We start from the raw sequence: 26,832 nt of genomic DNA, 5'->3' as shown, positions 1-26,832 counted from the left end.
AGAATCAGTAAATCTGACTCCTGCCACTAACTCAGCCACTTATCAGTGCTACTATTTTTGGTCTAGCCATTGTCTAGCAGGGGCAGTAGATACTGGATCATCCAAGTCTCATTTCCTTGGGAAAAGTCAGCTCACCTCTCTGGACCTCAGAATCCTCTTGTAGAAATCGAGAGGGTTTGGCAGGATTACGATGGTGGTGATGATAATAACAGGACCATCTAGTGAGGTCTACTTTTGTAATCCTGATTTTGTTACATACTTTACTTGAATTAACTCATATATTTCTAAAGCAAATTTAACTCGGAGATGGGTTCTGTTGTTCCCAATTTATAAATGGGAAAGCTAGGATTTGAATCAGGTTTCCCAAAATCCAAAGCACTGACTGATGCAAAGCTGAGATTCAGGAGCACATCTTTGAGCCTGTAAAGTTCTAAATGTCCTGAAGCCCATCCCCGCTGACACATTCTACAGCTCTGGGTAGATTGCTTGGAGGACTAAACAGTGTGGAGCCTGAGGGAGGAAATCACGCTACTGTAACACATGGATCAGGCCTGAACAGAGCTCCAGTTAGTCGTCCTCCATTCAGACGCATTATATCAGAACGCCATGATGCTGAAATTCAGTGTCTCTTTCTGGGATCCATCAGTATGGCCTCTTCGTTTGCATTAATGTAGCACAGGTCACTCAGCAGGAGAGTCGGGCAGCAGACAGTCACCAGAAAGGTGACGTTCAGGGCTGCATGGCAACAAGGCTCTACATTTTTACCTTTTCAACCTTTCCATTTATATCAGTCTCAGCCACAGGTGGGGGGAGCTGTGAATTTCACTTTAGCCATAATGTTTAGTGAGGACACACACACACACACACACACACACACACACACACACACACACACACACAGGTTGGCACCCACAACGTCTTCACTTTGAGACAAGGGTGGGTTCGGTTTCCTTTGCTTACACAACTGATGCTGCCCCGGGGACACTTTGGTTTAGATAGCTCATTAGCCACAAACTGTTTCGTTATGTGTTGCCCAGCTACCTTGGCTTCCTGCACACTCTCTTGAGCAGATAGTTCATCCCCTTATCTCAGAGAATTGTTTCCCCATGTAGTCCCAGAGTCAATAGCTTTGATACCATCGAGGCAAGACGGCATTCAACCACCCTTTTTGTGATTATTTTAGTTGTACTGTTTTCATGTCCGCTTCATGAAAAGATGATGTGGTTAGATTTAAGCTGGGCCTTGGCAAGGGTATCATCTATGCCTGGGGTTACCCACATCATCACGTGGCTTACCTTCGTTTGCAGCGTGGTGATCTTATCTTCTTCGCTGTACCTTGCCAGAAAGCACCCAGCTCCTTCCAGCTTCCGTGTGGTAGTGCATGCACACACATGTGCTTCGGGCATACATGGAAGTCTGCTCATAGCAGCAGCTTGTAAAATGATGCTTTACCATTCATCTGTAATGAGGCCTTTGCTCACTCTTAGGGGAAAAAAAAAAACCCTTCGTTGGCTTTTCCACTTGGGAATTTGCAGCAAAGTTTTCTCGAAGCAGACACATTTCTATTTAAGCTGGTAATCCTGTCTTTTCCTTTATGTGCCAGGAACTCAACTAGCTCCTCAGAGCACAGAGATGAATATGACTGAGCTACTGTCCTTGTGAGATTCTCCATGTAGCCATGGAGAGAAAACGGATTAAGAAATAGCTAGGGTTCAACCCTGGGAGGGCCAAAGAGGTGCCGTGAATGGAGCTTGAGGGACGACAGCTGAGGGAGACCAGCGGGGAAGGGCCAGAGGAGCCAGGAAAAGGAACAGGCATTTAAAGTCCATATTCAAAGCCAAATGCAAGTTTGCCAGTTAAAGGGGGAAAGGTTATTCCTAGCAGAGGGAAGAGCTCAAGAAATAAGATGAGAACGTGTGGACTATGTTGAGTGTGGCTTGAGAAGAGCAGGTGTATGAGGGTGATAGGAAGAGGGGCGGACCCAGCTTGGGGGTGGACTTCGAGCAACATCCTGGGCTGGTTAGCAGTTGGGGAATGCTCTAAGATTGAAAGCAAAGAGTGAGCCGGAGACCCTAGGAAAATCAGGACTGGACATTCCAAAATAAAGAGCTTTGCCTTCTGCAGCAAGTCAGGGCTGTGCCTGTGAGTCTGTCCCTGGTTCTGACTCAGCCTGTGGCTTTCCTTTTGCAAGTGACTTAACCCTCCTGCCACCTGACTTGCTGTGGCCAAAGTGTGAATCTTCAAAGTTCCTTGACTTCTCTACTGACAACTTAAAAGGCACATGGGAAGAACTGCTTTCGCATCTCATCTGGCCCTTGAAGTCAGTGGGCACTTACCCATGCCCCCATAACAGGAACAGGTTTGGGGTTGTGGGAAGGGAAAGAGCTCTGAGCCTGGGAGACTTGGGACTCGGGTCTTGTCTGGGTTCTGCCACTCTCATGCTGAATGACCTGGGGCAAGTAATTTCTCTCCAGGCTCCGGTGAACTCCTCTGTAAAGCGAGTGGCTAGACCTATGGCTTGTAAAGGGCCTCTCCTGCCTGGCCTGATTCTGCCTCTCTTTAATTTTTTAGGAAGTCAGAGGTGGCCCACGATAGAAGAGCCTGAACAAGAAGCATTCCATCTTAATAACAAGGGAGCTCTGGAGGGCTTTGTGCCTTGGGCTGGGGCAGCGGGAAGAACCACTGGTGGCCCAGTAAGGATGCCCCTGCCTCTGTTTCTGGTGGCATAACAGCAGGAGTGGGGAGGAAGCTAGAAAACCACTTCCTGCCCCAGCAGTCCTTGAGGCTGGAAGTTTCGAGAATGCACCTGAGGGATGGAGCTTCAGGAGGTAGGCAGGAGGTGGAAAAGGAAGATGGGCTGAGAAGCAGGCAGCCACAGGCTGAACCTAAAGAACCTAGGACTCCAGTGAGCACATGCAGCTCCAACTGCTCCCTACTCTCCCCCTGCAGAGGTAGTGGCCTGTCTCGGCAAAGCCTCTTGGGCTGGCTGTGATGTTTTTCACTCTATTTTCCGCTTTGAAGGATGAGAATTTTCAGCCAATATGCACCGAGGGCTACTTAGGGCTCCTCTGCACTGGATCCTGGGTGGGGTTTGAAAAGAGTGCTCCACAGCAGCCCAAGGTGTGTGCAGAGGGCAGGGACTGGGCACCAGTTCCAGCAGAAGGGGAACTGGAGGCAGGTGGTCATGAGCATAGGTTTCGACCTCATAAGACCTGGGTTCAAATGCTGGGCCCACCACTGCCTCACTGTGTGAGTGTCCACGATTACTTCATCTTTGCGGGCCTAGTTTTCTCATCTGTGGAGTAGGATTCTCATGTGAACAGACTCAGATAAAGTGCTTAACACTGTGCTGAATGTGTAGCAACTATCCCCTTAGTGGTAGCTTAAAAAAACTCTATTACTATTCATGTCTAGAAAAGTAAGGTAGGGCCGGAACGTAGAGGCTCCTGTTTTGCAAGGCAAGGAACCTGGACTTTATCCTGCAGCCTGTGGCAGCCGGTGAAGGTCATCCCTCAGGGGCACGGTGTGAAAGAAGCTGGTGTTTGGGGGAATCTCCACCTGTCATCAATTTGGGGTGCATCAGAAGAGAAAAGGAATGCTGGCACGGAGGCTCTGTGTCCAAGCCAAGTGGATGAGGGCCCAGGGAGGGGGCAAAGGGAATGAAATGGAACAAGGAAAATCAAGAACTCTCAAAAGGAAGGTGGCTGAAGAGTGAGGGGTGCTGCTCCGCCTGGAAACAGTGGAGGAGAACAGAGGAGGGATCAAAGATATGCTTGAGGATGAGCGGATGATGGCGGTGACCCAAACTGAAATGCGAGGGGAGGAAGGGCTGCGCTGCTCTGCATCCCGGGCAGTGGGGGCTGCCCCGGGCCCAGATCCTGAAACCCTGGGGCAGGGCTTGGCACATTGATTGGTTTGTACGTTTGTATCCTGTGTCGTCCACAGAAGGTTTGACATGGTTTTATACCAGACAGAATAGGTGGTTTACACTTTCCTTATGAGTAAAGATGAACTGAAACAGTAATAGCCAAAGAAAAGAGGAGATGGAAAAGAGAGTAATGATGGAGAGTAAAAGATGAGGCATAAAATGACTGACAAAGTGCGAGACTGTTGAGTCCCAAAATATGGACTCTTGGACTTAGAATTAAGGTCCTGCCATTTCTAATCCACTCCCTTTTTAAAGGAAGAAACCCTTTGAAAGGACAGAAAAACCAAGTACTTTGACCTCTTTTCTAACTTCCAGAATAACAGTCGGGTATTTCTCAATGGTATTTTTAATATTCCTTTTCTCTGTAATGGGAGAATCAACAGAAGGTACCTCCTTCTCCAGAGCCAATACGACTCCCAGGAAAAAGGGAGAGGGCAGGAGAGAGAGAAAGCCAGAAAGAGCAACAGACAGACAGAGAAACCCATCTCCAGTAGGCACTGCTGGTTGGATGGCGGGGCAGCAGCTGCTACAGAGCCATCAAGCATGTGGCTTTGCTTCCTCTTTCTCTCTCTAAGCAGCACAGAATCACTCAGCCCTAGATTCCTCGGGGTTTCAGAGCCCAAGAGGTCTGTGAGGGCACCTTGCAATGCCCAAGGCCCCTGGGAGAGTTCACAGCCACCAGAGAATGTGTGGCGTCTCTGGGCAAGTGTTCTTTCTGCAGACGGGGTCAGCTGCTGGGTGGCGTGGGGAAAAAAAACAAGACAAAGTGGTTTCCTGCAAGTCTCTGCTGAAAATGCTCATGAAGAGTGTCTCAACATTTGGTAAGTGCAGTGAATGTTTTTACTTTCAATGCCCAAACTTCTCTGGCTTCCGTAAGATATTGTTGTCGAGGAAGAAGGTGATACTGACACCCTCCCCCTGTGGTGTGACAGCACAGAGATATCTATCTTTACACCTAATGCAACGTTGCTTTTTATGGGTAACAGCTTTCGAAAAACCATCCGCTGGACTCCAGCTGGTCAGGCTTCAAGGGCGGTTACCACAGTGTGGAAAGGCAGGCTGCTTGGCCAGGCAGCCGCCGGCCGCAGGTGCAGGCTTTGGGAGATAAGGAGCGCATCCTCGTCACAAACCAGAATGTGGACCCACCCATTCCTGGGGGGTGGAGAGAGAGGGGGCTGGGTGAGAGGGTGCTGGTTACCCCAGCGCTCCTTCACTTCTCTCTCTGGCAGTCTGGCAATGGCTGGACACATGCAGGGTCCGTTTCTGGAAAGGAAAGCGGCTTAGCAAACAGCCTGTCCTCATGATCCTCTTCCTAACAGGAATCCTGGGGCCCAGCGTAGTGAACCAACTTTCCCAAGGTCAAGCCACTTCATTTCAGAGCTGCAACAAGATTCGAGGTGTCATGGCTCTCATTCCAGTGTCGAGAGACTTGTGGATTAAGTGCAGAAAGCCTGGCTTTGCAGCTAGACAGGGCTGGACCAAGTCCAGCCTAAGGGCCTGGGAGATTTGTTTTCACTAGCCCCAGGCCAGGCCATCAGTGCCCCCAGTGGATGCCGCAGAGCCCTCTGGGACAGATGCCAAGGACATCTGGATGAGAGGTCAGGGTACCTGGAGCCAGTGAGTCACAGGAACAGGCATCTCCTTTTTCCCCCCATAAGCAGGCCCTCCTAGGCTTGAATGATCCGTCCCAGAACAGAGCTTCCAAAAGGAACCGAGGCCCCGATGTTAAGGCAGTAGTTGGCAGCTTCTGTCCCCAGCGAGTAGGGGTCACCCTGGAAGCAGTCCCAATTGCTGCTGCAGACCCAAGCTTTCCTGTACCAACTGGGATCCATCACAGGGCCAGCTGTACACAGAACCCCCCTTCCTGTTGTCACAGCTCACATCCCTTTACTGGCCCCATTGGGGAGGACTCTCCTGCCTTGCCCGGCCCTGGCCTGCTGACCACAACAGAACCTGACTCTTGGTTTATCTTTGTCCAAGTGGGGCAAACTCCTTACTCCATTTTTCCTTTTAAAATGTATTCATTTATTTAAGCAAGCTGCAAAAATGTGAGGGCACCTGCCAGATTCCAGCCTCCACATTAGACACAACTGTAATGTAAAGACATGCTTAGCCATCCCTCTATGGGACTTTTTCCTCCTGCACTTCTACTGCCTCTGAATGAGCCCAGGATGGCGTTGTTTTGTCTCACTGGGGGGGGGGGGGGGGGAGGGGCACCATTTTCCTTGTGTCCTATACAGTGTATTCCTGCAGGTGCCAGTCCCATGGAATACCATGAATGGTGCTCCTGAGGGTTGTGAAATCTCTGTGCACACCCAGACTCCTGTCTGCCACATGTATCGTGCACATGTGTGATGATATAATACAGTCGTTAAGGATATGGTCTCCAAACTCAGGCAGATAGACCTGGATTCAAATTCAGACTCCACAGCCTATAAGCTGTGTGACTTTGGGTCAGTTACTTAATCTCTCTGAGCTTTCAAGGAGATATTATATTTATTTTTAGGGTGGTTTGATGAATTAAATGGAAAAAAAAGATTATTCAGTGAAGCACATGAAGGGTCAATACATATTAGCAACTGTTATTATCATCATCATTAATATAATTATTACTTAGCCTTATTGTCATTATGTTCATTAAAGGTAGGATATGCTATACTGACAATGCCCAATGCATCAGCATGTAATAAATATGTGTCAAATGGATGTTTTCAAGGATGACCAAAGGCTCTCTTGCAAGAAAAAGAAGAACATTATTTGGGGGAACTGAGTTAGAACCAAAAGACACTGAGCTTTTTAATGTGGTTTTAGTTAAATTGTGTTCCCTGGGAACTGAAAGCAGAGAAGGAAATCTTGACCCGGCCACACTTTTGACACCTACATGTAGGAGGCTGTTGTCTCTGGTGTGGGTGGGGTTGTGAAAAGACTGCTATTTCTCCCCCACTCTTTGCCCCCCATACTTCTTTTCTAAAGTAAACTTCCAGAAGAAGAGGCATTAAGTCTGCAGTCTTCAGGCCCAATTTTGCTTTGTGGCAAACCCTGGACAAGATGGCAGCCCTGGAGTACTGGTGTCTGCCTCCACAACCAACATGGGATGCGAACCAGGGCAGCCCTGGAGTACTGGTGTCTGCCTCCACAACCAACATGGGATGCGAACCAGGGCCCTGGGGCATGCTGCCTTTTTGCCTGGTCAATGGGGCAGATGCCAGGATGTTCCTTCTTCCCCATGCCTGACATCTGGATGTTTAGACAGCTGGATAGCACTTCTTTCCCATTATGTTCCAGATGCTTGGTGCTGTGCAGGGGGACAGCCAGGGTAAAATATCACACCCAAGCCCTGTGTTGGTCAACCTATGTTCAGTGATATAAGTATGACGAGGGCCCAGGACTCTATAGGCCAAGCCAGGCTTAAATCAGCAGGTAGGAATCAGGGTTCAGCTGATGGGGATGAAAATTGTACCTATTTTCTAGGGTTATTGGTTGATTAAGCTGACTATAAGGTGTGGTTCCAGAGGAGCTATGTGCTGGGGTGAGGGATGGTCAGGAAACACAGGGTTGGAAACCCAGGTCATCCTACAGTCTAAGAAGGCTAGAGTTGGTCTCAAAGGTCAACATACGCAGTAAGAACAGAGTCTTGGTTTAGAGAGGAGCTGGGAAGCCAAATCTAGAAAGATGTGGAGGGTCAGCTGTGCTCCACCCCACAGTACAGGGCGTAGATTATTTGGTAGAAGGTATTTCTCAAGCAGTCACAGACATTTCCTCTGCCAGCGCCTATGCTAGGGAACAAGGACACAAAGATGAGGGAGACAGTCCCTGTCATTCAGGATGTACCTTCAGAATGCCCCATACCTGCAAACAAAGTGAACAGCTCTTTGCTTCTAGAGGTTTCCTGATATCCAGGTTTTGGCATCATGAGAAGATATGGTCAGATGCTAACTCATTTGGTAGGGCCCTTTGTGATTTCAAAACAAATGGAGACAGTGAAGACTGTGCCCCCAATTAGCTCGTTAGAGGAGGAAGTGGCGTGCCCCCTCTGACTTTGTGGTCAACATGGCGTCCAAGGGCAACCAGCAGGAGACGTGACTCAGAGTAGGTGCATCTCTACACTCCACACAGGCTCCCGCCAAAGGCAGGGAAGGAGGTGACTGTTTTCTTGCCTTTTGTTTCCCACATGATAAACTTGTAGTACCTGCTCCAAGCCTGTGTTGACGTGCACAGGAGGGGTGGGGTTGGCAGTGTGCAGTGCCCATTGATTATACCCGTGCATCTTCATCACTGCATAATTATTAGAGCCCCACCTGTGGGTGAGTTTGTATGTGCCAGGCTTCATCCACATCTGGAATCACCTCAATCAAATTTTTTCTTTTGGCCAGGAAATATTTTATTGATAACCAGGGACGTAGCCATAAAAGGGAGAAGCACATAAGACTAAAAGCCAACATCCAGCAAGGACCCTTTGGGCCAGGAACACCGCATCCTGGGGTCCTCATAGTCCCCACCAGTGGACACACAGACTGGGCACCCAGGAGAGGGGCAGTGGCTCTGGTGTCCCACGGAGTGTGAGGGTATTTGATGCCTCATTTTGGGTGACAGGGTAAGGAGGTGAAATGGAGGGAGGGGCCATCACCCGCTCCTCTCAGAACTGACACCAAAGGGAGGACTGGACCCCTAGGGCCTTGTGATCCGCCACTGTCTTCTCATGTTCATCTGTTTAGCACTGTTGGGGAGCTGCTGCTCTGGGGGAGTCCCTCTTTTCTCCTCCACATGCTCCTTGATTCACTCCACTTTGTCTGTGGGCTCAGTGTCGAAGTCATTCTCCTTTCCAGTCAGCGTCTTCAATTTTTGTTTTTCTAGTCACTTTCTTTTCCTCTTATAATGCATTGACCCTAACATGAGAAATAAGGGAAAGAAAAAGAACAAGAAAGAAATGGTTCCGTGATAAGAATTCAAGATGGGAGGTAAGGTTGCTAGGTTCTGGCCCAGGATCTGCCTCTAACCCACGTCGCTTCATTGCCCTGGTTCCCCTTCAGGGAGCATGGGAAACGGGCAAAAGGCAAGGTCACAGAAGGCCTCAAAAGTCAAGGCAGGACTTGGTGCTCCTTGGGGAGCATAGGGAGCCTCTGAAGGGTTTTTCAGTAGGGAAGGTCCTGCTCGGATTTACCTTCGAGCAGCCTCACTGGCTGCCGTGTACACGGGGTTTGCGTGGGTAACCCAGGTGAGAGACACGGAGGGCCTGACCTGGAACAGTGGGGGTGGGAGGGCAGGAGAGGGCACTGACTGGGGGATCTCGAGGAGGTAAACCCTTGGGACTTGGGGACTGACGAACATGCGCTATGATAGACGGGGTGGAGTAGGGAGAGATTCCCAGCTTTCCTGCAGGGGTTCAATGGCACATTTCCAGCCAAGACGGAGAACCCAGGAGGCAGTAGATGAGGCAAGAAGGCCATGACTTTGATTCTAAAAATGATACCTCCGAAGCCCCCACTGCTGTGGGGGTGGGAATGCTCAGGAACCAAAGGAGAATGAGTCAGAAACTGGAAGGAGGGCTCTGATCTAGAGATCGACGTTGGGGACCTACCGACTGCCCACGGAGCGTGCGGAGAACAGGGCGGCCAGCCTGCTGAGTGACGAAACCCCCGGACCACAGACCACCATCAGGGCAGGTGCACCAGGGTGACCCTGGGCCAAGACGAAGAAAGAACGGTCAGGGAGGGTCAATGTCAGCCAGCGTCACTTCAGGTCTCTTCTCATTCTGTCATTGTCCCCATGTGGGAGAAGCAAGCGCGAGAATGAAGTTTCTCTACGTCCTCTCTCAGTCGGCACAGAAAGCCAGAGGGGCCAACACAGGTGTTTAATGCTGTCTCAGGCCGTGTCGTATTTCTGCCTAGGAAATCTCCTCTCACGGGGGCCCCGGAGCAGGGGGCACCTTTACCCGCATGTTCTGGTAAGCAAGTATCACACCATGTCTACTGTATTTTCACCCAAGTGCCATTTATTAAAAACAACAACTTTTAAATAAATCCTGCCTATCAAGCAAAGCTACACTATCAGAAATATACCTATTGAAGGACATAGTAAAAGAGGTCCATGTACATACAGTCCAATATAATAAATAAATCACTGAGCAACACCCTAGGTATTACGCTGGTCCCTGAATACCACAGAATTTGACAATCCTTAAGACAAAAACAGGTAAATAGCAGGGAGGTAGTAAATTTTTTTAATTGGAAGGACATTTTCATCTCAATGCTAATTTTTGGAGGTGAAAAAGGATTAATAATTTTTCCTACCTTGACCAATAAAATTGACACAGACCAGCCATCTTCTGGCTACATCTGAGCATAGGAGGCTGAACCCGAGCATCGCAGTGACTAAACAGTTCGAGTTTAAAGTGTAGTAAGCTGCTGAGGGACTTGTGGAAGGAGGTAGGAGTCCGAAGATCTAAAATCGGGTTCCTTCACCCCCACTTCTCTGACCCTCAGTCTCTTTATCTGTAAAATAGGGACAGTAATCACAGGTTGTCATGACAGTTAAATGTGTATGGAAATTGCTTTGTTAGGTGAAGTGTGTTGAGCATAGGTTGTTTTCATTGGTATCTTATATTGTGGGAAAGACTTCACTTTCAGGTGTATCTCGGGCCTCTAGAGGGCCAATCAGAGAGCTGGTGGTCTTTCTGCAGGCTGTGTTTTTGAAACCTTCTTTGGCCCACACAGTTTTCGCTTACCCATTCTACTTTGTGTATGTCAGAAAGATGATATGATTGACTGATTGAACACCAGCAACCTGGAGAGATAATTGTACCACAGCGCAGGCTATACTTTCCATTTTTATTAAAATTCTTATTAATTCTTAGTCCAAGAGCTCTTAAGCCAAGTCTGATCTCCTTACTGGCCCCTTGATTTGATCGGAGCAATTTGTGTTCAGTGTTCTAGTCCCACTTTGTGGGATGGCAGCAGAGACAGCAGCCAATTGAGGTTATTCTGAAAATACCAGGGTCCCCAATCCCTCCAAAACCACCTGCCCTACAATGCCATTCCCACCCTGGCCATGTAGATTCACTTGAGTCTCCAAAATGACAAGTCGACCCTGGGAGTTTAAGATCTCCAGTCCCTTTGAAATTCTAAATATTTCTAGGAAAAATAACTCTTAGTTGTTTGTAGCTCAGTGATGCTGATTTTGTGGGTCCCTATTCCGAGTACAAAGCGGCTCTTTTGGAGGTAAAAAAAAAAAAAGGCCTGCAAGGATAAGGGCCCTGTGGTATGAAATTATACCGGCACAGGTGTGAGGGGAAAGGGGGATAAAAAGGGGGCCTGACTGCTCTAGGCGAGCTCAGAGCCTTGTTAAGCAGCGACTCTCTCTGGGAAGCTCCATTCTCCTTGGCGTAAACTAAATGGCTTTCTCCCAACAAATGAGCAGGAGCTGCACCTCTGTGCTGGGTTCAGGGCCATTGTCTGAGCTGTTGGGTGAAGCTGCATCTCTATTCCTCCCCCATGGGCTTCACGGTGATTTTTATCCTTCAATTGGTGTTTGCTTAAGTGGCCTCCCTGAATCACTCACATTCATCTTTCCATGAATAGGTAATCTTAGCCTTAATGTCATCACCTTGGTAATCTGCTAAACCAGAGTACCTGAAAATAGCAACTCTCTTAGCAGTTTGCTGAGTAGAAGCCATTTCTCTCCTGACATAAAATCTATCTGGAACCTGTGTGATGTTTCCTCGTGTTCATGTTAGGTACGGAGCACACAGAGATGAGGCTGAAGAGGGTGGTCCCTGCTCACAGACACTAACCCCGTACCTCTAGCATTGTTGGCTTAGACTCTATTGCCATGAAGTAATTAGTAATGTGGCTCTTAAAAACCACCCATTAATGGGAACTTGAGTCTGAGCCTCACTCTGATGATGCCAAGATGTTGGGCCTAAGAGTAGATATCCAGCCAGAGCCTTATTCTTTGCAACTTCAATATATTTAAGTTATTTTTACCTTTTTCCCCTTCTTTATCCATTCTGCAAAGATTCATGGAGCTGACATCCACTGTGTCCCCAGCACTGTAGTAAGCCTGTGAGGGCTAGCTGGTGAACATTAGAGGCAGGCCCAGTTCTCAAGAACAGTTAAGATAGTGATCATGCTCGACAGTTGTTGAAGTATTCCCATAGTGTTGGATCTCACATCAGCAGAGGAGGTCCTGTAATCACTGCCACCTTGTAAATGAGGAAGCTGTCACTCAGTATCACGTAAGCAGCAAGTGCTGAAACTCACTCTGGAACCCAGATCTTCTAAACCTTAAGCCATGTTCTCACAAACACCGCCTCCTTGGATCTTGTAATCTTCCCAGGAGACACGTCTTTAACATGTAGTAAGACAAATGACTGTGTAAAGAAGTCTATGGTTAAGTATCAAGTGCCTGGGAAAGGTGGCTGTTGGCCACATTCCAGAGAAGGACAAACTCACAGTAGCCAAAAATGGTAAAGGAGACAGGGCTTGATGGGTTAGGTTAGAGGAAGCAGAAGAGAACTTTGATAAGATAGAAGCTGATTTATCTTTGACATAAGAGTCTGAGCTGGTGTGGCGGCTGTGCTCCATGAACTTGGCACAGACCCAGGCTCCTTCTGCAGTCCCTGGGGTTTCCCTTCATCTGCATGTCCAACACACCTCACCACCTTGTCCATATTCCAGGAAATAGGCTGAAGAAAGGGGTGATGGGGAGATAGAGACCAAACATTTCATTTTTGCCTAGAACTGAGGGATTCTCCAGGACATGAGACTTTCAGTACTAAAACCAGGAAAGTCCCTGGCAAACGAGGGGGTTGTCATGCCAGTTCTAGGGCTCCATCTGAAAGTCACTTGCTTCATTCACCATTACATCTCATTTGCTAGAACTCAGTCAAATGGTCACACCTAGCTGCAAGTGAAGCTGGGAAGTGCAATCTTTATTTTGAGTGGCTGTGTGCCTGGCTATAGTCTTTATTCCTATGGAAGAAGTGGGCAATAGATAGGGTACCACAACCAGCTCTATCTTCCATAAAATGGAAATATTTTGGTTGGTAGAAGAGAATATTGTTCACAAAAGTTAGCAAGGATCTGTGGGACTGTGGGGTCTGTATCAGTAATGGTAGCCCTGCAAATATTGTCCAAAAAGTCAGGCTGTGGGCTTTGCACACGTCCTACCATATCAGCTGCAGTTTCATCCTTTTCCCAATCCAAGAGGCATATCTGAGAGTGATGTTTTTAGAGATAACCTTGGACTCTACTAGCTTATAAAAAAAGTATTAATCAGTCACAAATGTTTCTTGTGACATCCTTACAGTTGATTACAACACACCAATGTGGCCAGAAATGGAAATTCAGATGCATTCTCGTAGGTCGTCAGAATGATTTTGAGTTCAGGGGTCATGAAATGACCTAATGAAAAGCACCTGAGAAAGATTCATCTGGACAAGTGGAGTGCCTCTCTGCTCCATCCCAAAATACTTAAATGAGGTGGGGACAAATCCTTGGATCTAGAGTTTTATATTTAAATATTATCAGAAATGTGTGACTATGGGCTTCTAGAAGACTCAGCTGTAGGAAGTTGAAGACTTGCCTCAACCCTGCCCTCTGGGGAATGTTATCCATTTCACTAACTAGTTCGCACACCAGACCAGCTTTCAGTCTGCCTCATGCCCCATTAGAAGTAATAATATCAATCCTCCTGCTGATATATCAGGCGGTGGGGGAGGGGAGGAGCCAGTGGCCACTGGCTGATGAGGGTAATCAGTTCTGCCCTGCCAGACATGCCTTCATTGTTCTAGCTTTGCAGAAGTGAGTTTTCCATGCAAAACCCTCCTAATTAGAGTTTTGAATTTACCTGATCAACCTCTACAGCTTCAAGGCAAAGAAGACTGGATTGGGTTAGAATGGGACCCAAGGAGTGAAACAGAACATGGCAGTGTTTGGAAGCCAGTTGTTCAATAGAAGAGAGCCCAGGACAGAAGTTACTTAACATTTCCCCATCTGGTTAAGGCCCTTCATCACCACCTCTGCCATGCTAGCTTCATGGGCATTCAGTCTCCGCACTGACGCTACAAGCGTGTGACCCTGTGTCTACTTTGAATTGCTGTTTCTCTTCTTGATGATTTGAGGTCTTTTTCTCTTTTTTTCTAGCAAAATCACTTTGCTGTAGAGAACTAAACTATTTCTGTTCTAAATTGAGATGTGGTTCCTCATGCCCAAGTAAATCTCAGGAGTTTCATGAATCAACTAGACTCTTGTCATGTGTTTCTCATCACGCTCTAGCCTGTTTTCTTATGTACCCTGGAGCTTCCAACTTTAAGAGAATAAACATTCCAAAGGCATTAGCATGCTTCTATGAATTAGTAACTTTGAGAAGGGAAAAGCTGAAGATGAGATCCAACCATATCTACAGCAGGTTTCCTTGCCTGGAAGTATTTATTTGTCATTTTCTAAAGGTTTTCAATCTGCATCAGCCACTACAACAGTTACAGAAGCCTGGGAACAATTTTGACTGTGCCGTGATTCAGGGAGTTATTAAGAACAATAAATCTGCATTAGTTAAGAATTAAACAGCTATAATGTAATATTATGCAGCCATTAAGTGTAACATTTTCAAAGAATATTTAATGATGTAGTACTATGCTGTTGGTATGAGCTAATGTGGAAAAATCAAGATCTAAAACTGCATATACAACATGATTCCAACTTTGTAAATGTGCATATAGAAAAAAGACTAGAAGGAAATCCTCCAAATGTTATAGTGTTGGTGAGATTATGGACATTTGGTTTTGTTCTTAACATAATCCTTCTTTCCCACATTTTCTAAACAAAGAAATGTTTCTTCCATTTTAATGCAAATATATACTATATTTATAATTATAGAAAGTTCTTTATTATTAAAAAATAAAGACAAAAAAATCCTTTGATGACTGTCTGAAGATACTGATGAAAGCAGATAATTTTCTGCAAAAGTCCAAAACAAGTGTTGTGACTCCTCACCTTTGAATGAGCTCTAACACATGTGCTCAGTGGGATATCTCTAAATGTGTTCATTTATTCATTCATTCATTCATAAACTATTTATCATGCTCCCGCTGTGTGCCAGGCACAGTGCTAACCTGAGTAAGGCCTAGGTTTCAGCCTTAAGAAGCCTGCAGTATAGTAAGGAGACATTAACTACAAAAAAGGCAGTATGTTAATTGTCTTACAGAGGTGTGAATGAAGTATACTTTCACTGAATGAATTACTAGATCGATCAATTAATGAATGAAGAGAAGCAAGAGTTTGTCACCAGCCTGACCTTTCCTTCAGAAGTTTTCTGGTGCTCTGTGTGATTTCTCCCATCTCCTTGTACCACACTCAAGTGTCTGGGCCCTACCCTTTCGGCTGATTTTGTCATAAATGACAAAGGCTCATGGAAGAACTGACAAGCTCTTTCTGTGTGCTGTCCTGGCAGGCTTGTACCCATTGCGGAATGGATGATGCTGATAAGAGTCAGAGAGGGAGGCCTCCGGATATGCAAAGTTTCTCCCTAGTTAATGCAGGGCTCCTATCGGACTAGAACGCAAGCTAGAGGCATGAGGAGACCAAGATTTTTGGATAGAATCGGGCCTATCAGGAGATAGAAAAGGCCCTCTGTCCCCACCACTGTCCACTGATCAGGGAGGCAGTGACGGCGGACAGCAGTCTGGCAGTCCAGTGAGAGAGCAGTGACCCACTGAATTCCATGAGCCCTAAGGTATAAATAAACACTGAGGGAGGACTCCCTGGGGCATATCCTGTCTCCACAGTAGCAATAATCCAGGGGAGGCCTGAACCAGGTTGGGCCAGAGGAAAAACAGCCCCCTGGTCAATTCTTCCTCAAATGCTCCATGTGCCTCTTGGTCTCTAGGACACCCCACCTCACCCCAGTGAGGCTTGCAAGTCTTCTGAAAGTCATGTGGGATGGGAACTCCTAATGTCTTCTTTGCAGGACTCCTGGAAATCCTTAAATGATCTAAGTAAATGAGTAACTCTTTGGATATTGCAAGATGAAAGTAAATGAGTTGCTCTGAGACCATAATGAATGCAAATGAATTCTGCACCTTTATGCAGGTTTGAGAGAGACTGGAAGGGCTACTAATGGCAAGACGTTGTCAGAACATGAGACAGAATTAAAATCAATGGGAATCAGGAAGAAGAGAAGGAAGGAAAAATGTAAAGCAGTAGTCCTTGGAGAAGCTATTAACCAAGACTTAAGACTTGGCTTTTACTACTTTCATCCTAAGGTTGTAAGAAATACCTTGGGATGCTTTCTGCCCAGTGCTTCCAGGGAGCTTCCTCTTCCAGGGCTCCTGTCCCCTGTGGGTCTGGACCAAGGTACAGAGGGCACACTTTTGCTGCTCAGGGTCTGCAGAGGGTGTGGCTGCTCTATAGCCAATGCCCTCAGTCTTCAGTTGCCTGGAGATGAATAGATTGCCACTGTGCTGAATCCAGATTTGACAGTCACTGAAGACTCTCTCCACCTTCCCTTCCATTGTCCTCCTTGTAGACGCTCTTTCCTTCCAGTAGCCCCTTGATGCCTTCTGGGCCCTGACCCAGGTCTTCCCCTACCTGGGACTGACTGCTAGAGGGGCAGGACCACGTTCCTCCACCTTCCTCAGCAGCCTGCTTCTCTTCTCCTTCCTGCTCCCAGTTGAGGCCTGAAGTCAAGGCTGAGAGGGCAGAGGAAGCGAATCCCTCCCGGGCAGGGCCGCCTGCTCCTCCCACTTGCCACTGCCCCTAGTGCTCTTGATTCCTCGCACTCGGCTCCTTCCTCATTCAGACTTCTCACAAAGCCCCTTCAGCCTGTTCCCTTCCCCCGCAGCCCGGGCACCGCCTGTCCTTCGCCCTAGTGACCGTGTACATTTTCTTAACAGCCCTAAACCCTTTCGAACTCCCATTCTCTCAAGGCTCCCTTTCTGCAGGCTAACTCATCTTTGGAAGTCATTTATATCAAGGTATTTTTGGGTAAAATGTTATGCTCACATGTAATACACATTTCAGCAGAGTTTTCTGGTAGACTAATGCCTTAACTCTCAAAAAAAAAAAAAGAGAGAGAGAGAGAGAGAGAGAAACGAGAAGAAGAAAAGATTTCTTAATTCCAGTAATTCTCCCCAGAGCTGTCATGGAGGGGATCTCAGATCGTTCCTGAGGCAGGTCAGGATGGAAACATTTGGGTAGAGGGGATGTGGAACAGACACCCTGAAATCATGTACTTTGTGTCTGGTACCCAGTATATGCAAACACAGGATTAATGTTGTTTTCCATTTAGGCTTAATGTTAGACTCCTACAAAGTACTTTACATCACATCTGTGTCACAGGTAGGGGATGGGAGAGGGTGGGTCCACCCAGTGAGGTGCCTCTAATTCTGAAACATAAACGGAAGGTTGTATGGTTTCTGAACTGAGGTTACACACCTTTTCCTTTCCATGGTTGCATTTGGGCTTGGGAACTAAAGCTAAAGACAAATACTTAAGTTTGAAATTTGATGGGAAGGAAAAAAAAAGTATGTCTTTAAAAAAAAAGAGAGAGAGCAGGTAGAATAATGTCCCCAGGCCAGGAAAGTACCAGTCATTTTCAGATAAATTATACCCCCCTCCTCCTCCATGGGAAAAAAAATCATACTCAGACTTAACTGTCCCTTTGGCACTTTTGTCAAATGAGTTTTAGTAGCAGGAGCTGCTAAAAATATAAGCCAATTTCTTTCTTCATTTAAATCAAGTGCTTAAAAAAGTGTAGCGCCTAGAACTGGTGCAGGGCTCAGCATAGCAGCAGCTCATCTGCCTGAGTCCCTGAATAGTCCTCCGTGACAGCCCAGCGCCCTCTCAGAGCCAAGGGAAGTCAGTGGCAAGGCTGGAAATTGACCCTAAACAGCGGGGGCTGTTTTTAGCAGCTGTAAGCCAAGTTGAAAAGGTGCCCTGGGGTACATACTGACCAGGTCAGATGCAGAGGGTGCTCTGACAAGTCCTTTCCTATCTGGACATTCACTAGTCCTTCCTTCCCTCCTTCCTTCCTTCTAAAAAACCAAAAACATTAAAAAGCACCAAGCATGTGCTAATACCTGTATAGAGACAGGACTTAGGCCTCTAAAGTGAGATAATAGTCCCCACTCTCAGGAAGAATGGGATTCACTCCACCCCATCTGACGTCCATTCCCACAGTGCCTTTCACTTTAGTCATGTTTGGAAAGCAGTCTGACTCATCGGCCCTGCCTATAAGGTGAGACCTAGTAAAGGCTTAAGTTGCATTCAGAGTTACCTGCCTTTTAACAGAAGACTCTTCATTTAAAGAGTCTTCTATAAGAAGGACTTAAGTTAGAAGGACTCCCAAGGACTTAAAAGCCTTTGAAGTCCAAAGAAATGTAGTTATAATGATAAATACTAGCAAATGTAATAGGGAGAGGGGGAGATATTTTTTCAGCCCAAAAAGTCCTCATGTTATCCTACAAGGCAGCTATTTCTTCGGCCCAAGAATCGTGTAAGCCATATATAAATTATGAATGTCAAAGATCATGCTAGATTCAAATTGTAGAAGTGGAAAAGTGTTAGAAATTAGCTAATAGAATTCATGTATTTTTACAGATAAGGAAATTCTGGAAGAGTCCAGCTCCTAGTGTGCCACCTGCTGCTCTTTCTCCCTTGTCATTCCCTGTGCTAGGGGGAAAGCAGCACTCCACGTCAAGGATGGAGGTGTAAGACGGGGAAGCAAACCTACTCAGAGCTGACTGTGGGTTATGCTTGGATTTCACTGTAATGCCGCCAGTTCTTGGCCCTGGGACTTATAAACGAGGCCACCTTGAATCAAACCCCCAGTGGAACTTTAGTGATTCAAACAAACCTCCTGAATGAAACTCTGAGATAGCTTTGCCATAGTTCAAATTCTGGTCTCTAATGAATAGTGAACATAGTTATTAATGTCACAGTGACTTCCACAGAATAGCTATATCATTTTCACCACTCTATCAGACCTGACTTTTTTATCCAACAATTGCGTTAATGCCTTCTGTGTGTTTGTTTGGTGCAGCTAAGGTGCAGTACCTAATCATGTACCAAAACCAGTGATGGATGGTGGCAAGCCAGCCCCACTAGGCTTTCTTCCGATTCTACTTAGTAACAGTGGCACAGAAATATAGAAGGCTGCCCAGGAATCCCTGTTGCAATGGCACAGGAGGGAAGTCAAGTGATTCTAAGTAGGATTAACTCTGTAACCCTTTGTTCCTTACAGTGATGCTCTAATCACCTGAGTTTATTCTTAGGAATTAGCACTAGACAACTCCAGAAGTTCCTGGCCCCACAATGCTACTTTAACCTGTTTGGACCCTCTTTATTTATGATGTTTTATATTCCAGCCCTGAAGTCACCTCTGTGACCTTTTACATAAGTATCAGTTTGTTTGGTCCTTGACCAGCTGCTGTCCTGTCCCATTGCAGAGTTGCAGTTCATTTTGGATAGTCTTTTGGAAAAGCAATTAGATCTTAACAACAGTCTTTTGGATAAGCAAATAGATCCTAACAGCAGATGGCATGGGTTTGAGATTGGATTTGGTTTCTAAATAATGATGACTAACACTTCTGTAGCATTTCTTACATGTCAAGCACTGTTCTGAAATTTTACGTAATTACTTCACTTCATCTTCACAGCAACAATTATAGGAGAAAAGTATTATTATTAGTCCAATTTTACAGATGGGGAAACTGAGGTAAAGGGAGGTTATGTAATTTGTCCAAAGTCACATAGCTATTAAATGGCAGAGATTTCTATCCAGGGAGTCTGGTTTAATCACTACAGTAGATAGCCACTAGCACACTAAGTTTTGAAATGTGGATTTTGCTATTGAAAGTAAGTTGCTGGCACTTTAGGATTCCTACATAAGGGAAGTTATCTAAGAAAAGAGCCAGTTGGCCTCTGTCAGCAAACACAGTATTTAAAGCACACAGAGGCAGTTGTTTCCCTTCATTTGAACCCCCAAATCACATCTAAGAACAAAGTTTGTCTTGACTTCATAGATCAGGCCCACTTACCATGCAAAGCTAGAGGTTAGAACTGTCGAGCCTAGCTGAGTCAAAAATGTTCCCAAGTCCCAGACCTCTTCCTCTTCCGCAAAAGCTCCCCAAGTATGCCATTACATCATGCCCTCTCTCTATGGATCCCTTCCTTAGATCTCCCCTGAACCTAAATTAGGACTGCTGATCTGACCAGCACACATGTATGTAAGCATTCAACAGACCTACAGACTGGAAATAACACTTCACTGTTTACTAACTTCGTTATCAGTAAGCTCTGCTTTCACAACAATGTAAAGACCATGAACTATGTCTTAAACCTCATTATTTTCTCACAAAGGGCTCATTAATATATTGGCTATCCCTAAGCTACATTTAATAAATGTTTAGGAACCTAACCTAAGGAAGCAGGAGTGTTTTAGGCAAAGCTATACTTTAGCAAAGTTATTACATTGATTTTTCTTTTTGTCAGTATATTGTTTACCTTCTTAGTTGTTTTTTTTTTTTGTTTTTGTCTTTTTCCTTTCCTGGTAGATGTCTAGAAATTCCTACTTACCTGTTACATTGAGTTGAACACACCTTCTTATTTCTGTAGAAAATAAAGTATAGATATTACATATGCTTGTGTTTTGTCTAAGACCACAGCAATGAATTCTGAGAAATGAAAAATTCAGTAATATATCTGTCTTGCCTCTACATACCTAACATGCATTCATTCATTCACTGAATCTGTATTTATTGAGTATCCCCATATGCTGGGCACTCCGAGTATACAGCAGACATGGTTAGAGCCTCCATTCCTGAAGCTTCCCATCTGGGGTTGAGGGGGCTAGGCACAGGACATAGCATGAGTAAATATATAATTTCTCATCTTGCTGAGTGTTATGAAAACTAACAATAGAGTACCTTGGGAAAAAATAATAGAGGGTGTCTAATGCAGAATTTGGATTTCTAAGAAGTTCCCAGGTGATGCTGCCGGTCTGGGGACCACACACTGAGAACCTCTGCCATAAGATATTATGGGTAGAGGACATTTCACTTGCCTTTTGGGTTAGCTCAGCACACATTAGAATCACTTGAAGGCCTTTACAAAAAATACTGCTGCCTGACCACATCCCAAGAGATGCTGTTACAGTTGCTCTGGACTGGAGCCTGGGAATCAGCACTTTAAGAGGCACCTAACACGTATCAGAGTTAAAGTACCACCTGGTGATAGGTGGCACAAGGGAAGGGCGGGTGTTGGTTGCTGAGCACTGGCTACTGTGTATGCCCTGGGGGTCTACACCACAAATGCTGACTCACTCAGTCATCCATCAACCCAGTTGTGGGGAGTTCTGCCTTATTCCAGTGTGGATCTCACAGATCCCCAGTTGCAGTGTGATTATACTTCTACCCACCTGTCATATGAAAGAACTGAATCTTGGTGGACTTGCTTGCCATGAATTTGAGCTCCAGCTGGGAGTGTGTCTAATAAATTTGACTCATGGACAGTTGGACTCTGTTCCTGAGCCTGGGACAGGAGGGTGATGGAAGGGGGCTGACTAGTGGGCATGCGGTGGTGCAGCGGGCGTCAGGAGACCCACATTTACTTGCAGCTCTGCTCTGACGAGGTAGAGACTTTGACAAGTCATGTGATTCCTTGGACTACAGCTTCTTCATTTGCAAAATGAGGGCATTGAAGTAGGAGATGACCAGCTTCTATCAAAGTCTCGCAATTCTAGTTGTAGAAGCAAATGTGAAACTGAACCCCAGTTTCCTCCTTGATAAGAATTGGACTCATGACTTCTAAGACATTTGTTAGCCCTCAAGTGCTGTGATTCTTCTGATAATGACAACAGCAAACATTTAAAGAGCATCGGTATATACCAGGCACTGTTCCAAGAAATTGGCATTATCTCATTTAGTCCTCCCAACAAAACAATGAGATAAATTCCATTATTACCATCCCCATTTTATAGGCAAAGAAACTGAGGAAGAGCAAGGCTGTGTGAGCAGCCCAGACTCACACAAATGGGAGGTAACAGAACCATATTCTGACCATCCTGGGGCCCCTAACCACCCCTGTTTTCCCCTCAAACATTTCCCTTACCTGCCCTGACCCTCACTTTTTCCAACAATAAAATCAGAGTTTGGACTAAATGGTTTCTAGGTTCCTTTTAGCTCCAAAACCCAGTGTATTTATGGATACTTCCACTTGTTCATTTGTTCATATTTCCCTTATTCATTCAGCAAATTTGAGTGAGCTCTTAGCATGGGATTTGGGGGTCAGACTGCTCAGATTCCAATGCTAAGCTGACCACTTATTAGCTATATGCCTTTGGTCAAGATCCCTAAACTCTTTGGCCTCACTGGCCTTATTTATTCAAAGGGAATTAATAAAAGCACCAGTCATGTAGGGATGCTGCCAGAATAAAGTGGTGTGTTGCCTGCAAGCACTCAGCATGGTGCCTGCCAAATAGTAAGCACCCAGTAAGTGTTTGTGTCAGTATTGTGAAGGGCCCACACTAGTTACTCGGGGTGCGAAGATGAGTAAGATTCGGTCCTTGGCATCGTAGAGCTTACAGCCTGCTCAGGGAGGAGAGATGGATACAAAGAATTAGAAAATGATGTAAAACCAGAGAAGTGTGTCCCAAGCCTTTAGGGAATGCAGAGGATGGAGGGATTATTTCAGGGGTACAGGATCAACGTGGTGAGTTTCTAGTCACTCGGCAGCCTTTGGGCCACTTGGGTAGTGAGAGGAAGAATAGAAGGCTTCATGAGCATGCCCCCCGTTTTTGGAGCACCAGAGGCTTCAAAGACCACCAGCACTAGGACACGGGCAGCCCATGAGTGCAACCAGTGGGAAGCATAGTCTGTAGGTGCCTCTGATTCAGATAGCTGGGGAGGCACAGAACTTCCTAATGAGCAGAGGAGAGGCAGGAATCAGCTTGGAAGAGGTGGGCAGGCAGCATGGAGAAAGAGGCAGACAGAAGCTATAGTGAGGGGAGTGGGCCAGAAGTGGGGTGCACCCCACCACCAATGATCAAAGAGCTCAAAGGCACCTTCAGTGTAAGAGAAATCCCTTTTACAGTCAACTGGTCCTGTCTCTGGGCTTTTTTTCAGGGCTGATGTGAGGAGCCAGTGTTGGCAAGGCCCTGGGCTCTCCAGGGGGACTAGGGGATGGGTAACACCCGGCAGAGGCAAGGAGCACGGTGGCAGTGGGTAGCTTCAGCTCCTCCGGCATGCCGCTTCCCAGAGTCCAGAATCACAGAATCGTGTAGCTGGGTGGGACTGGAGCTGAGCTGGGTGGAGGGGTAGGGATCAGGCATCTCCTTTACAGACTCCCCAACCACACCAGCATCCCTGAGGGCAAGGCCTAGGAGTCTGCATTCCAACATCCTTCCCTGGTTCTCCCGTTCCCTAGTCTTAGACTGCACTTTGAGAGACTCGTTGTAGAGGGAATCTCAGTAATGAAAACCAAGACTAGACCAACTGAGACAGGGGTGGGGGCCTCCAGATTTGCAGTTTTCAGTTAGGGGAAACCTGTGTTGTTTTCCTCAAAGTTTCCTGTAAGACCCGTACACCTGCCCCCTCCACCCCACTCTCTGTCCTCATTCTCAATGTGAAAGCTACAGGCCGAAAGGGTAACATTTAACTTACAAATAATTTCTAAAAAATTTACAGGAAAGAGAATGCTCCTTTCTGACCTCAAATCTTAAAGCCCTTCACGCAATGCAGGCCTGGTTTCACCAGCCCTTTCCCACACGTGACATGTTTCATCAGGGGCTTGCTTTGTATGGGACCTTGGGCGCGCTGACAGCCGGGGACCTGTCTCTTCCCTCCTGTTCTTGACCCCTTGAAAGCCAGCTCCTGATACAGTCTAGTCTTTAAACCCTTAAGGGAACTCACACACAGCTTTGATTGGAGGCGTTCACCTATCTCTGGGAAGAAAAAAACAAAGAGGATTCTTTCAAAACATATGCTAGAGCCTGTGCTGAGCGAAGAGAAACGCTGTAAATTCCCTGAGTCCCCTCAGGTTGCTGGAGGCACAGAGAAGCGTCTTGACTTGGCACTTGTCTCAAACTACTAGTTTCCCAGTCGCAAGATAGCAGGACAGCCTCAGATGTCTGTGGCCCAGCGGAGGGCCTGGCAGCATGAAATGCATATATGTGGATATACACACACTTTCAGCTTGGGTGGTCAGGGAGAGGAGGGGCTGGGTGGCAGAGACTTCCTTCCAGGCTTCCCTGAGGCAGTCACAGGGATGGAGTCACAGTCACGGGTCCCAGAGGCAGGCAGGGCACCTCTGGCATTGCTTCTTCCTGTGTGGATTTGCCCCATGTAGGGTGCTGGGTCCTCAGGGCAGAAGGGCCGGCCGTGGGCTGCACCCATGAAAGGGCGACATTTTCCTGCATGTCTGGGTTTGCCCTCTGTCCCAGGATGATAGTCTCAATGCTCTAGAAAGTCCCTACTGGAATCCCGTGCCCAGCCAGCCAGAGGTCCCAGGCCTTCGTTTTACTCCACAGACAAGCCCCAGCCCAAAGGGCCTTGGCAGTGGCCTAGAGGCTATGGAAATTTCTCTAGGGAAATCTCACAAACCAAGCCTGTAAGAAACTTGACCTCATTTGCATTTCCTGATTGAATCACAGATAGGTTTTGGTTCTCTCTCTTGCCTTTACAAAGATGGGCCCAGGAATGAAGAAAAGCTAAGTTACCGACTATTTTCAGGAGAAATGTGTTCTTATGGATTCTAAACTTGGTACAATAGATGATATTCCTTACACATGGTATTTCTAGGTTTTGACGAATTCCGCAGTAGATTTGTGTCTTTATCGTGTATTTAACAATCTTTCTTCCCTTCTTGTACATCATTGTTTGTTGAAAGGTCAGACAGCATCAGAGCATACTCCTGAAGGATTTGTTAGTTAACTGAATCTTCGTCCTCAGTATGGAAGTGATGGAACTTCTTTCAAGGATCTCAGTTCCAGTAATTACATAATTCGAAGACAAAACAGTTGCTTGCTCTGCTCAGGACTCTTGTGTTTAATTCCCCAAAGGGAGAGGAAATGTAGATAGAGAAAACCAGAGAGTGCGACCAAGTTATTTAGATGTCAGTCAGCATCTAGACATCTGGCATCTACTGACTGGTGTCACAGAGCCTTTAAAGAAGGCAAACAATGATACAGAGTTGATTCTTCAACATGTCTGTTGGGCTTTGTTGAGCCACTTCTACAAAAGTCCAGAAGCACAGTTCTGTCTGTCAGGCCCAAACTGTGGAGGAAAATAATGCTGGGGCGAGGAATTAACAGCTTCTTGCTGGGCCTCCGTACGCAGAAGGACTCTAGACATGCACCTAATAACGGGAAAGACAAACCAAGGGCCAAGGAAAATCAGTTCAATTCATTTTCCTTTTGATGAAAGAAAGTAGAAATCTTTTTCTTTTCATGCAAGAGTAAGAAACCACTCTTCAAAGTATAGCATTTAACACCTAACTGGATGCTAAATTCCTTTTTCTTCTTAGTTACCCCCTTTGTCTTAGGCATCCCAAAAAGAAAAGACATTTGAGGGCCCCGAGAGTCCAAAAGGAAGGACACCCCATCAGTGGGACGGTCATCCTAGTCTTCTGACTGGACAAGGTGGGATTCAGGCACATTCGGTTCCTTGTCGGGCTTTGCCACTTATTAGCTGTGCAACCATGAGCAAGATACTCCACCTCTCTGAGCTTCCCTGCCTTCCCCTGATAAATGTGGCTTTAATTACTGTCTTGACAGGGTGAGTGTGAGCAATAATGGAGATAATGTATGTGAAGTTTTCCCCTATGCTCCCCATTTCTTCTGTGTGGAAAATTCCTGAAAAAGAAAATTTGAGGATGATTTTAATGTAATCTTAATGTATTAGAATCCTTGTACCTGTTCCCACTTCAGATCCTCACTTCCCAAATATTCCTCTTCCTTTCTCATTTTGCTTTGTTCCTAATCCCTCCCACCTGTTGTATTTCTTTCCTTTCAAGAATATACCCGTCTCTTTCCTTTTCTCCTTTCTTTCTACCTTTTACTTGCCCCTGATTGGTATAAGGGAAGAGCAGGAAAGGATTAGCCTTAGTGTCAGGGCATAGAATATAAAAGAATGGAATATAAGAGAAAAAAGAGAGAAATTATATTCTTTCATGAACTCAACAACTATTAAGTACCAACTGTATGCAAACTCAATGCACAGGACTGGCACACTTATTGCACTTGCAGCATTTTATGGGCAAACCTGGAAGTCAACAGACAAGTATGATTCTCTCTTCCAAATGCTTTGGCCCAGGAAACAAAGGATGTTAGGGGGCACCAAGGAGGGCTTGGGAAGGAGGCCACAGCAACCTGAGAGCCGAAGGTGAAGCCGGAAGAGAAAGGGTTTTGCAAAGGCATGGTGCAAGACCATGTACAAAGCCCCAAGGAGAGAGAGAACTGGTGTGTCTGAAGAAATGAAAGGTCTGGATGGAGGAACGGCAAGTTCATGGGAGAGGGTCTCAAGGTGAGGGGCTGAGGGCCGGTCAGGTGTGACCCAAAGGCTTTGCATGCCTTGGGGACCATTTTAGATGTGTCTCTAAGAACCAGAGGAAATGGGTGGAAATCAATAGGGAGGCAAGAGCGATCAGGCCTGTGATAGGGGCACCTTGCTCTGGCCGCAGCGTGGGAAGTTGGGCCTGCTTATCTTGGCTGTGAGCCTATCTTTCCACAGTTGTGGGTTGGGCCCTTCATGTTGCCGGGTCGTCGGCTTTGAAAATAAGCTGCCTTGCTGACGTTAAGTGCTTTTAGTGGTCCAGAATTGAGATCAGAAGAGGTCCCCCTTGGCCAGGCGCTGTTTTAAGGACTCTGCTGAGGGTTTAAACTGACTGGTTTTGAAATGTAAGACAACCATAATC

At 46.3% G+C, this 26,832-nt stretch overlaps 1 protein-coding gene across 1 annotated transcript in view; it reads left to right on the top strand.

Moving 5' to 3' along the window:
- Nucleotides 1-26,832, top strand: part of RORA (RAR related orphan receptor A) — a 674,793-nt gene that overhangs the window by 361,112 nt on the left and 286,849 nt on the right. The window lies entirely within an intron of this gene.

Source organism: Manis javanica, chromosome 8, assembly GCF_040802235.1.
Source record: "Manis javanica isolate MJ-LG chromosome 8, MJ_LKY, whole genome shotgun sequence".
NCBI classification, from domain to species: domain Eukaryota; kingdom Metazoa; phylum Chordata; class Mammalia; order Pholidota; family Manidae; genus Manis; species Manis javanica.
Note: the sequence above shows the minus strand (reverse complement) of the source record. Positions and strands in the feature narration are given on the sequence as shown.